The sequence below is a fragment of the Macaca nemestrina genome, chromosome 3 (assembly GCF_043159975.1).
Source record: "Macaca nemestrina isolate mMacNem1 chromosome 3, mMacNem.hap1, whole genome shotgun sequence".
Classification (NCBI taxonomy): Eukaryota; Metazoa; Chordata; class Mammalia; order Primates; family Cercopithecidae; genus Macaca; species Macaca nemestrina.
The window spans coordinates 3,687,457-3,700,455 of NC_092127.1; the positions used below are offsets into that span (position 1 = coordinate 3,687,457).

Sequence of the window (12,999 nt, forward strand, 5' to 3'; positions counted from 1 at the left end):
AAAAAGGGGAGAGGAAAATGTTTTGATTGAGGATGGGTTATCTCTAGGATCTCTTTGGATTCCTTGATGTGTTGCAGGACAATAGAAAAGTAGAATAGGATGGGAGTCGTAAAGGCTGTATGACTAGGGGAGGCATCCAGAGTGAGCAGCAGATGCTAACAAGGTTTATCTCAGTGTCAGGGCTACTTAATAACTGATATCATAAATATATTACACTTTGAAAAAAGTATTCACAATAATAACAAAGACAGGAATGTCAGAGCCATTGGAACCAGAGCGACTCCATCTTGAACAGGAGCTGGGTAAAATAAGGCTTAGATCTGCTGGGCTGCATTCCCAGGAGGAATAGTCACAGGATGGAGGGGAGGTTGGCAAAGATACAGGTTACAAAGATCCAGCTGATTAAACACGACACAGTAAAGAAACCAGCCAAAACCCATCCAAACCCAGATGGCAATGAAAGTGAGCTCCGGACTGAGATAATGTTTTTGTGGGAACATGGATGGGACTGGAGGCCATCATTCTTAGCAAACTAACACAGGAACAGAAAACCAAACACTGCATGTTCTCACTTGTAAATGGAACTAAGTGATAAGAACTTAGGAACACACAGAAGGAAAAAACAGACACCAGGGTCTACTTGAGGGAGGAGGGAAAGGGGCAGAAAAGATAACTACTGGGTACTCAACTTAATCCCTGAGTGATGTAATAATACGTACAACAAACCCCCGTGACATATCTTTATCTATGTAACAAACCTTCACATATACCCCCAAGCCTAAAATGAAAACTAAAAACCAAGAAAGTAATGTCTGGTCATCCTCATTATATGCTAATTGTAATGAATTAGCATGCTAAAAGACATTACCACCAGCGCCAGGACTGTTTACAAATGCCATGGCAATATCGGGAAGTTACCTTATATGGCCAAAAAGGGGACCCTCAGTTCTGGGGTAAATCCCCACCTATTTCCAGGAAAACTCATGAATAATCCACCCATGTTTAGCATATGATGAAGAAAGAACTGTAAGTATACCCAGGCTGTGGCTCTGCCTATGGAGTAGACATTCTTCATTCTTTTTTTTTTGAGACGGATGTTTCGCTGTGTCGCCCAGGCTGGAGTGCAGTGGTGCGATCTCGGCTCACTGCAACGTCCGCCTCCTGGGTTCAAGTGATTCTCGTGCCTCAGCCTCTTGAGTAGCAGGGATTACAAGTGCATGCTGCCATGCCCAGCTAATTTTTGTATTTTTAGTAGAGACAGTGTTTCTCTATGTTGGTCAGGCTGGTTTCGAACTCCTGACCTTGTGATCTGCCCACCTTGGGCTCTTTATTCCTTTACTTTCCTAATAAATTTGCTTTCACTTTCCTCTATGGACTCATCCATAAAACTTTCCTGGGCAAGGTCTGAGAATCCTCTCTTGGAGTCTGGATTGGGACCGCTTTGTGGTGACAGGAATGGTGTCCCCAGGCTGACTGCTGTGTTCCATGGCATCACAGGGACCAGGATATGCTCTGGCAGGGTCTGTGGACTTAACAGGTAACCCAGGTAGCAAGTGCTTTGTTCTACTTCTTCACTGGCCACTGAAAACCCACAGGAAATGTTTCCCATCATGAGATTGCCCTGCTAAATTGAGAATGAGAGACAGTTTTCCTCCTTGGTAAAGAGAGTTAGGTCTCCAGATTTTGTGTGTAGACAATGTGTTTGAAATACTTTCCACTCACTGGTAGAACTTTTGGATGAAAATGTCTTCTAAAATGGTTTTTCTTTGATCCAGGAACTCTGTTTTTGTTTATGAAAATATTATTGTCCTGAAAATTTTTGAACATACAGAGAAGAATATGATGAACACCCACCAATCTAAGTCATACTATTTTCTGTATCTAAAAGCCAGATTACTACCTATATGTTGCAATCTAGCTATATGTTGCTTCAGATTCTAATAAATAAATTGTTACAGATACAGTCAAACTCTCTTTTTTCTCATTCCCAAAATAATTACCCTCCCTTCTGCGCCACAGGTAATGGTAATTACAGACTGGTGGATGTGCTTCCTATTGCTATTTGTTTTCATTTTTTTTTTTTTTTAAGAGATGGAGTCTCACTCTGTTGCTCCAGCTGGAGTGCAATGGGGCGATCACAGCTCACTGCAGTCTTGATCTGGGATCAAGACCTGGGATCTTCCCACCTCAGCTTCCTGAGTAACTGAGACATGAGGCACACACAATCACAATCACCTAATTTTTGTTTGTTTGTTCTTGTGTAGCGGGGGTCTCCCTGTGTTGCTCAGGCTGGTCTCGAACTCCTGGACTCAAGTGATCCTACCACCTTAGTGTCCTAAAACACTGGGATTACAGACATGAGCCACCATGCTGGCCCTGTTGTTATTTTTTTATCTTTACTATTTTTACGTATAACCATACATAATATATTTAGTATCTTCAATTTTATGGAAACAAAATGATACCTCTATTATCTGCCACTATGTTTTCATTGAATATTATGTTTTTGAGATTACTCATTTTGACACATAGTGTGTTATTTATTTAACTGCTGTATATTAGTGCATTGTATTATTTTATGATAATTTATTCATTCTTCTACAACTGGATATTTTAAAGTACTTATATTTTTCACTATTACAAAGAATGCTATAATGAACATTGCTGGGGAAATTTAATTTAAACCAAAATCTTCTCCCAACCTAGAAAACCTCTTCATAAAGGTAGTAGAGAAAGAAAACAGTTTTTAAAAATTGAATAGGCATTAAATCAGAATGCGCTGTAGATCACAGACAACCCACAAAGAGATTGCAAAGACAGAAAGAAATCTCACCCCTTTGTATAACCAAGCAGATACAATTCATTACATACATGCTCTCAAGGTATGTAATAATTAGCCCTCAAGTGAGAGAATGTGATAGCACCATTTATTACACACAGTTCTTCCTAAATTCACCTGGTAATCACTTTTAAATGAGGGAAAAATAAACATTTATTTTTATGACAAGAGGTAGTTTTGCAACTAGCAGCAAGGCATCCCCCAAAGATAGGCTCTTACCCTCCCCCAGAAACTGGGCCACAGAGGCACTGTCTCACTCAGTGTTTACAAAGAGGTGATTTCCAGGTGCTTGAGAAAGCCGTTCCTGGGTCACAAAGCTGGCAAGAGGCTTATTGAGCTTTGAAAAAGATTTAGGTACCTTTCAAAGAGACAGAAAAGGAACTTACAATTACAAGTTTTCTAAAGTAAATGTTCTAAGAAAAGGGAGAGTGAGAAGTTTCTTACCTTATTTTCAACAAGGAGACTTAGGCTATCATTTTTAATCTTTATTTGTCCTTACAACATTATTTTACATGTCTCACTGTGCAGATGTGTAAGGTATTAATATGACATATGTAAAAAGTAAAATTGTTCATTTGTAGAACTTGTACTTTTTGGGGGTAACTTTCATAGACATAATAAAAATACTTTCAGAATGGTTTTTCCAGTTTGTACTCCTACTAGTGATGGGTGAGTATTTCTACTTTTCAAAATCTCCACAATACTTTATAATGCTAGACTTTGTAATTTTTTTCCTTTTTAGCATTAGGTTGGTGAAAAAGATTTCATAATGTTTACAAAATGGATGGGTGAAAATGGTGTCAGCTTTCATTTAAATTTTTATTTCCTGGGTTATTAGTGAAGTTGGGTATCTCTTCACTGGCCACGTGTGTGTGTGTGTGTGTGTGTGTGTGTTTTCTGTTATTTGCCTATTTGTTTTCTTTGAGAATTTTTCTGTTCAGTCATCTTTTTAATATATTTTTCAAACTCTGACAAATCCTGAACATTATCCCTCTATTAATTATATGCTTTGCAAATGGTCTATGGTTTGTCTTTTTGAGGAAAGCTTAAATAATTTTCAATGTGATTATTATACTTAATACAGTAAGGCTGTCCCGACAGTGTTAACAAGAATTCTGGACAGAAATGTTGTTGTAATTAAGCATTAGCCAGGCTGTGCTTTGACCCACTTCCTTGTAACTGAAAGGCCTGTCACACCACGTACTAAGAACTCATATCCCCACTGTTCCTATAGGGAGGATTTCTGACCTTAGAATCATAAGGCTTATGTTTAAGAAGTGCTTAAGCAGATTCTGAATTCCAGGGGAATAGTCAATGCCACCAGTTTGAAGACCCCACAGAGGAACCAAATCAACATGGGAATACTGTTTCTTCATCTTCTTGTCCCAGCATTTCATCTTGTACTCTTTGACCAATCCATGATCTTTACACTTCAGCCTACTCTAAAATTCTGTTAAAAACCCCACCCTCATACTCCCCAGAGAGAAGAATTTGAGGTTTCCTCTCATCCCCTCATTCAGCAGCCCTATGATGAAACCCCTTTCTGTGCTGCAGCCCCATATCTCAGGGTGTTGACTTTTCATGTGAATTGGGCAACAGACCTATTTTGGTTACAAGTGTTACAATAAACTGAGAAAGAGAAACTATATCATATTAAAAAAATAAACACTAGGACTCCTCCAGGCATACTCGTATGGTTGTTGGCAAGCATTGAGCCCTTTCTGTGTGGGTCCTTCCAGAGAGCTGCCTCATGGCCTGGCTGCTGACCTCCCCCACAGTAAGCAAACGCAGAGAGAACATCGGAGAGTGCCCACGATGGACGCCACAGCCTTCTTATAGCCTAACATCAGAGCGGTGTCCCATGACTCCTCCAATACTCCATTCATTAGAAGTAAGTCACTAAGTCCAACTCATACTCAATGGGAGGAGATCTTGTAAAGGGCATCAGTGCTAGGAGGTCAGGACATTTGGGGTCATCTTAGAAGCTGTCTACTGCAGCAAATTTTCGAGCATTTACCTGTCTATGAATTATAATCCCATTCTCACATTTGATTAATAGTTGGGTTAATTATAAAATTCTAGGTCGCAAGTCATTTTTCTTCATCAGTGTAAGGAATTTCTCCAAAGTTGTTGAGAAGATGGCCATCCTTCTGATTTGTGATGTGACTTGTTTTGCTTTATGGAAGTTTTTAGCAGCATCTCTGTATTTTTGCTGTTTTTACAATGAAGTCCTTCACTTTGGGGACATTTTCTTGAAATTTTTCTTTGATTATTTTTTCTTCCATTTTCTTATTTTTAAGTTTCCTGTTGGAGAGATGTTGGCTGTCTTCTTCCTTTCTTTTCACGTCATCTCATTGTATCTTTTTGCTCTTCGTTTTGGTCTATCTTTCATGCTGGAAGATTTTTTTATGTGTCTGGTGATTAATTCTTGGTTGTCCACTCATGGTTGAAAATGAACCACTAAAAAGCTGATTGGATGCTCTGTAGGTGAGAGCTGAATTTGAGGGCTTGAGGATTTCATTGAGAGGGCCACAATGTAGTGAACTGGTAGTGTCAGAGTCCTGGGGGAAAAAAAGATGGCGCTTCAATTAGGACAATTTTTAGGAAAATTGAGTGAAATGACAACTTACAATGATGTAGACAGAATTGAAACTACCTTTGCAAGGATTATGACAGCAAGGTAAGTCTAGCATGGCTGATTCCATCTTGCTTCTAGCCTTGCAGGCTGACTGTCCTCACTCATTCCTAGGCATGGGTCAAGATAACTGACATGGTTTAGCTCTGTGTCCCTACTCAAATCTCGTCTAATAGCTCCCATAGTTCCTACATGTTGTGGGAGGGGCCTGATGTTAGATGACTGAATCATGGGGGCAGATCTTTCCCTTGCTGTTCTCGTGATAGCAAATAAAGTCTCACAAGGTCTGACAGTATTTAAGGGGAAGTTTCCCTGCACAAGCTCTCTTTGCCTGCTGCCATCCACATAAGATGTGACTTGCCCCTCCTTGCCTTCTGCCATGATTGTGAGGCCTCCCCAGGCCTGTGGAACTGTGAGTCCAACAAACCTCTTTCTTTTGTAAATTGCCCAGTCTCAGGTATGTCTTTATCAGCAGCATGAAAACGGACTAATACAATAACTATGGGAGGAATTTAGTTTCTGGTTTAACTTTGAAGCAAGGATGATAATAATTCCCCCCTAAAACTGACTCCCTCCTTATTTGGGGACTGAAACTGCCTTTGTAAGACTAATGAAAGGCCACTGTCTGAGAACTGAAGCCACCATTGTAAGATAAAGGAATGGCCATAAGATTAGGATGATGGAAGGGGCCTGAACTCTGCTAAGATGTAGGTGTAGTTAAATGATATCCAACCATTGTCCCCTAGATTTCTTTCCTATGATATCTGACTGCTCCATAGTCATGTGGCCAGTGGTCACAAGATTTGTGACTTCTCCAATTACTCCTGTAAATAACATCACTATTGTAGAACCTACAATTGGGGTTTTGAGATGCTTTTTAGACTTTCACATTCTGGTAACAGACTGACCCCAAACAGACCCATGACTCATGACTCAGCCGGTCCTATGACCCCCACCTGGAGACTAACTCTGCCCACAGGGAGCATTTTCTACACCCCTATGGTTTCCTCCCCAGCCAATTAGCAGCACCCATTCCCTAGCCCCCTGCCAAAGTATCCATAAAAACCCTAGCCTCTGAGTTCTCAGGGAGGCTGAGTTGGGTATTTAACTCCCATCATACCACTTGTCTAGCCCTGTGAGCATTAAGCTCTTTCTCTACTGCAATACTGTTGTCTCAGTGAATTGGTTTTATCTGTGCAGCAGGCACAAAGAACCCGTTGGGCATTTACAGAGTGTTGAAAACACGCAAGGAATTGGGAAATACTCTGAGTTTATTACCACTCCTGGGCTCAAAGGGATGGAGGGAAGACATGATTACCAGAGCTTAGAAAATGAGAGTCTTGGAAGAGAAACCAAGATGCCTGACCAACAGCTCAGTCAGCAGAAAGCAGTCCTGTATGTAGGGAAGCCAGTGCATAAGCGCTCTTGATGTATTCTCCTTCTACCCTTGCATCTATATTGTTGGGCTCCCTAGTAGTTGAACCCAGTAAAAAGCCAGAGGGCAGTGAGGATCACTTATGTAGCCTTTACAGCTCAGATTCCTAGGGTAGAGAAGACAGTGCAGAAGACAGAATGAATTTAGGAGAACACTGGAAATCTGGCATGCTGACTTTTCCATTGGGAGCATCTAAATGTCTTTTTTTCTTGAGCTCCTCAGTTTTCTCAAGAAACGAGTTTCCTGTTGCTGTCGTGGAGGTGGGGTGGGTGGAGGTATATTAGAAGCCTAAGATCAGTATTCTAAAAGCCAAGTAGGGGAAGTGAGCTGGAAATGGAAGACCTCTCCATTTGGTATGCAAATGCCTACCTAACATCCCTGTTTTCAGTACATCATCTTAACAGACCCTCGGCGGAGATTGGTATCCCTCCAAGGCCAGACCTTCTGTGGTTCAGCCTCTTCAGAAATTAAGCCACTCTTTTTTGGCTTGCATTTGGGATATAAGGTGCCTGAATTTCTTTTATAAACTTTGTCCCAGCCACACTCCGCACATCATCCTGCAGAAATTCATTGTGCCCCAAATGGTTTAACTTTTCAGGGTTCTGTTGCATGTGGGCTTACTTCTTGTTACTCTCCTTCTTACAGAGTTATGTCTCTGCCTTAAGAAGTCCATCCACTTTCCAACTTCAAAAATTTTGTTGATGTCTTTCATTATGCCTTTAAAAATTGTTTTTTCATTATTTTAGTGAGCAGAGGATACAGAGGAAGATATGCATTAAATTTACCAAATTTAACTACAAGTACCGCTTTTTGAGTTTTTAAAAAATCCATAAGCAGTATTTTCATTTCCAAGAGCTCTAGTTGGTTCTTTTTCTTGCCCATACATCATGCTGCTTAATTCATAATTTCTGTTCTTTTAATAGAATAATCAACATTTTTTAGTATCCTCAGGTACACATTTTAAAGTGTTTTTCTTTCAGCTTGCTTTATTTTATTTAGTATGGGATGTCTTTTTTTTCCAATTGTTAATAGTTTTGTGTGACATTTCTTTACATGTGTTTTGAAATTTTGGTTTTGAATTTGGCTTGGAAATTATTATTATTATTATTTTTGAGACCAGGGTCTCACTATTTTGCACAAGCTGGAGTACAGAGGCAAGATCATACCTTACTGCAGCCTGAAACTACTGGCCTCAAGCAATACTCCCACCCCAGCCTCCTGAGTAACAAGGACTCCAGGTGTGCACCACCATGCCAGGCTGGAATTTTCATTTTTCAGCAGAATAATTCTCTCTCTTCTATCTTCTGCTTAATGTTTTCCCGTATCCTCCTTGTGCTTCCCAAGGCTCAACTCAAGAAAGTGGTCATCTATCCATGGTGACCCCGGACGGCTGCCCCGCTGTGCTGGGAGCTTACTGCACATGCAGTGGCGCCAGGCTCTAGTGCTGGCAGTGAGGCTGTGTGTGAACTCTCACCTCCCCACATGTGCAGTTTCACACAAGTCTCTGAGGCAGCAGCATCAGCAGGCTGCTTTCCTGAGGCTGAGAGCCCAGCTCCTGGCCAGGTCTCAGTGAGCCGAGCTATGGTCCTTCCCCAAGAATAAAATCATGGTGCTTCTATCTGTTTCTGGGCCCAGGGCCTAGCAGGCTTGCAGCTTCAGTTCACTTACTGCTTTTCATTTGTTTTCTTTGTCTTTTTTTCAGAGGCACAGAGCTAAAGGGATTCACTTGCACAATTTCTCTTGAGAATTTCAGGACTAATTTAAATGGGGAAAATATGTTAGCACATAGGTGATCCCATGGATTATTTTTTTTTTTTTTTTTGACGGAGTCTTGCTCTGTCGCCCAGGCTGGAGTGTGGTGGCGCGATCTCGGCTCACTGCAAGCTCCGCCGCCCGGGTTCCCGCCATTCTCCTGCCTCAGCCTCCCGAGTAGCTGGGACCACAGGCGCCGCCACCGCGCCTGGCTCATTTTTTGTATTTTTAGTAGAGATGGGGTTTCACCGTGTTAGCCAGGATGGTCTCGATCTCCTGACCTTGTGATCCGCCTGCCTCGGCGTCCCAAAGCCCTGGATGACAGGCGGGAGCCACCGCGCCCGGCCGATCCCATGGATTTTGCAGTAGCTTCCCCCCTGCACCCCCGCAGCGGCCTGTAATGCGGCAGGCAGAAGGAAGCAGAGGAATGCCGTGGCCAGTGAGCCGCGGTCCAGACGGCTGGGAGGGAGGAACACTGAATGTCATCAGAGCAAGTCTCTTTTTTGGAAGTAACTTTTAAATCAAGACTTAAAGAAACAGAGCCAACCACACAAGGATCGTTTGGAATTGGGTTCCAGGCGGAGGGAACGACGTCTCCAAGTTTCTAAGTCAGGAAAGAGAGAGTTAAGCTCAAGGTCCTGAGAAAAGCAGAGCGGCCGGAACGCCGAAGAGCGGCGGGAACGCGGAAAAGCTGCCGGAACGCGGAAGAGCGGCCGGAACACGGAAGAGCGCAGGACTGCTTCCACGTGAGGCCGGGACAGGCAGCACCACGTCCGCGAGGGCGCTGCTGACCACGGCCAGCAGAGCTCCACTGTTTTCTTTTTTTCTTTTTTTTTTGAGACGGAGTCTCGCTCTGTTGCCCAGGCTGGAGTGCAGTGGCCGGATCTCAGCTCACTGCAAGCTCCGCCTCCCGGGTTCCCGCCATTCTCCTGTCTCAGCCTCTTGAGTAGCTGGGACTACAGGCGCCGCCACCTCGCCCGGCTAGTTTTTTGTATTTTTTAGTAGAGACGGGGTTTCACCGTGTTAGCCAGGATGGTCTCGATCTCCTGACCTCGTGATCCGCCCGTCTCGGCCTCCCAAAGTGCTGGGATTACAGGCTTGAGCCACCGCGCCCGGCCAGCTCCACTGTTTTCAACTTCTGTTTTAGGTTCAGGGGGTACCAACGCGCAGTGCAAACCCACTGAAGTGCTTTCTTTAGGCACAGAAAGGGGCAAGTAGAAAGCAAGTCAGAAGAATACTGTGATATGTCGGGGAGAGGCAGTGGTGATTTGGCCAAGGGTAGGATCTGCGGACATCAAGGAAGGTAGACATATTAAAAACAGACATTTGAGTTAGACCGTGAAGGAGTCAGTGGTGACTCTGATGGTGGGGAATAAGGAGAAGTTGTGGTTGGGTAGTCCACGTGCAGTCTATACAACTGGGTGGTTTGTGATGAAAAATACTGAGAAGGGGTAGACTGGAGGAGGAGAGTCAGGCTGGGAAAGACAAGCTCAGTGCTGGTTTGGTCTAGCTCCTTTGTCGGGGTTCTGGACCTCCTGCAATCTGCTCCTTGCTTTGCTACACACGTCCATCACTACATTTCTGAATATTTCGTCCACATCAAACAAATGTCCCTCAATACAGTGCCCACTTTTTTCAGTTCAGTTAGGTTCTAGTTTATTTATTTGGTAAATGTTGATTTCTTTATTTGAAAATATATGCACACAAATGTTGAGAGATTTAAAGAGTACATAAAGATTTACACAAAAAATGTTAGGTTTCTACTAAGATCCCATAATTGTTCCCTGACTTCCCATTATTGACGACCACTAATACTAAGTTCTTGTGTGTTTTTCCAGAAATAATCTGTGTGTTTAAAAGTGTACAGAGTAAACTTCTGCAAATCACAGAGGATAACACACAGATACCATTCTGTAGCTTTCTTTTATTTTTATTTATTCATTTATTTATTTTTGAGGTGAAGTCTCACTCTGTTGCCCAAGCTGGAGTGTAGTGGCATGATGTCAGCTCATTGCAACCTCCGCCTCCCAGGTTCAAGTGATTCTCCTGCCTCAGCTTCCTGAGTAGCTGGATTACAGGGGCATGCCACTCTTTTACTTTTAAGCTTTTAAAATGGAAATAAAACACAGAAGCGTACAAATCAGAAATGCACACTCCTGTGAATGTGTCACAAAGTAGGCACATCATTGTAACTACAATATTATAGTGTAACTCTTGGCCTAAGAAGGCTAAGAAATAGCACATTTTCAGCACCCTCCTGTCTCTTCCAAATATATCCCTCTCTCTCCTTTACCAAAGCAATCACTTTGGTGAAATGATTTCTAAAACCTTATATTAGTTTAGGAGCTTACCACAAACAAGGAATCATGCCATGAAGGAAAAGAACAACCACATTCAAAGGGGGTATCCGAGCCTGCCTACCTGAGAAACCTGGGCGCTGCTACTCTGAATTCTCCAGCTGACTCTGCTCCAGGGAGCAGGGTTAAGGGTTAAATTAGGTGATTACATATCCATCTTGTCAGTCATCTGTTATTGCAACTTGAAAAGAAGCCCCAGAAATCAGGGACTCTGGGCCTGTGTGGTGGCTCACACCTGTACTCCTAGAGCTTTGGGAGGCTGAGGCAGGTGGATCACTTGTGCCAGGAGCTTGAGACCAGCCTGGGCAACAAAGCAAGGCCCCATCTCTACAAAACATTGGTAAATTAACCAGGCATGGTGGTGTGCACCTGCAGTCCAGCTCCTCAGAAGGTTGAGGCAGGAGGACTTCTGAGGCAGAAGGCTGAGGCACGCTGAGGCTTGAGCCCAGGAAGTCCAGGCTGCAATGAGACATAATTGTGCCACTGTGCTCCAGTCTGGGTGACAGAGTGCAACCCTTTTTCTAAATTAGAAAACAACAAAAAATGCAGAAAAGAAATCTGAGGACTCTGGCTGCCTGGGAAAAACAGGATGCTTAAGACTCAGAGAAACTAGGTGGCTAGTAGAGTGCTGATCCTGCTCAAACCACAACTCCAGAGGCTGGGCCCAGCTCAGGGTGAGCAGAGAACAGGGATGCAACTCTAAATACCAAGAAATACTTTGGGAAAACAAGCATTAATCTGTTTAACATGACTGATGTTGATCCAGTTTATATTTTTCAGTAATAAGTTTCTTTATCTTCTTTTCCACCCATCATCTCTGTAAGGACAAGTTAAAAGTTCCTTTTCTCTTTCTTAGTTAATTTCTTACCACTAAAGCCTTTCTAGAAGGAAGAATGATGGTCAGCGGATGGTATCATAAAGTGATAATAGAGCTGTGTCAATTGTTGAATGTATAGTAACATACTGAATTAATCTTTATCTTTTCTTACTGGCTGAGAATTTCTTTTTAAATTTTGATATTTATCCCCTCAGCATGCTGGCCTAGCAGAGATCAAAGAAGCTTATAAAATTGAAGGCCGTTTTTATACATGGTAAAACTATGGGGAATTATTCAAAAATCTTTGGGTTTGGGGAGCTTAAAGACTAAAACTATAAAACAAACACCAAGATTTTAATAAGCATGGAAGCAAGATAATGCCTTTTTGCTTGAGTTAGAAGATTCAACCTAATCTAAATGTACTGGATACAATGTTTTTGGGAAACTCTTCTTTTAATCCTGTGCATTGTGATGTGTTGAGGGGAGTAGCCCCTTGGCGCTCTTGGTTGGAACTGCTATCATCTTTGTGAAACAATCTGTGGCAACAAAAACGAAAGGCTGACCTGGAGAGATTTCCCCTCACTGACCTAAATTGCACCAAAATGTTAAAAAATGCAAATTTTGTAATGATTTAAGACTGTTTCCTGAGGGGCTAGCATATTAGCAGAAATGAATTTTTATAAGATTAAACGCTTTACTGCTTCTTTTACACCTAAAAGTAGGGAAGTATTTTCAGAGAGCAGAAGGTGGCAGTCACCTCATACAAGGCGTGGATTCTGAAGTTGGAATGTCTGTAAGTAGTGAGATGGTAGAAGTTTTGAGGAGGAGCGATACCAAGGTGTATGCAGTTTATGTGAAGTTTAGCCCGTCTGACTTTAAGTTATGGGCTTTAGACATAATCTTGTGCCAAGACATTAGCTTCCTTGACCAATGTGGATATATCAAAAGAACATCTGCAACAGATTAATAAAATTAATTAAAAAGGAAGTTAAAGAAAAGACTAACCCTCTGGCCTCGAGGATTAAAAATGTGTGATTGAGGAACAGACTTGTCTTTGAGCTTCTTATCAATCAGATTGGCCACCCAGTAATCTATCAAAAAGCTCATCCTTTGTAATTTAGCAAATTGGGAAATGACTAAAGATACCACACACTTTTAACAATT

At 42.2% G+C, this 12,999-nt stretch overlaps 1 long non-coding RNA gene across 1 annotated transcript in view; it reads left to right on the plus strand.

Moving 5' to 3' along the window:
• The first annotated feature begins 797 nt into the window (after positions 1-797).
• Positions 798-12,999, plus strand: part of LOC112424011 (uncharacterized) — a 29,505-nt gene continuing 17,303 nt past the window's right edge. The window contains exon 1 of the long non-coding RNA XR_003014621.2: positions 798-1,026. This is a non-coding gene — a long non-coding RNA (uncharacterized lncRNA). The remainder of the gene's footprint in view (positions 1,027-12,999) is intronic.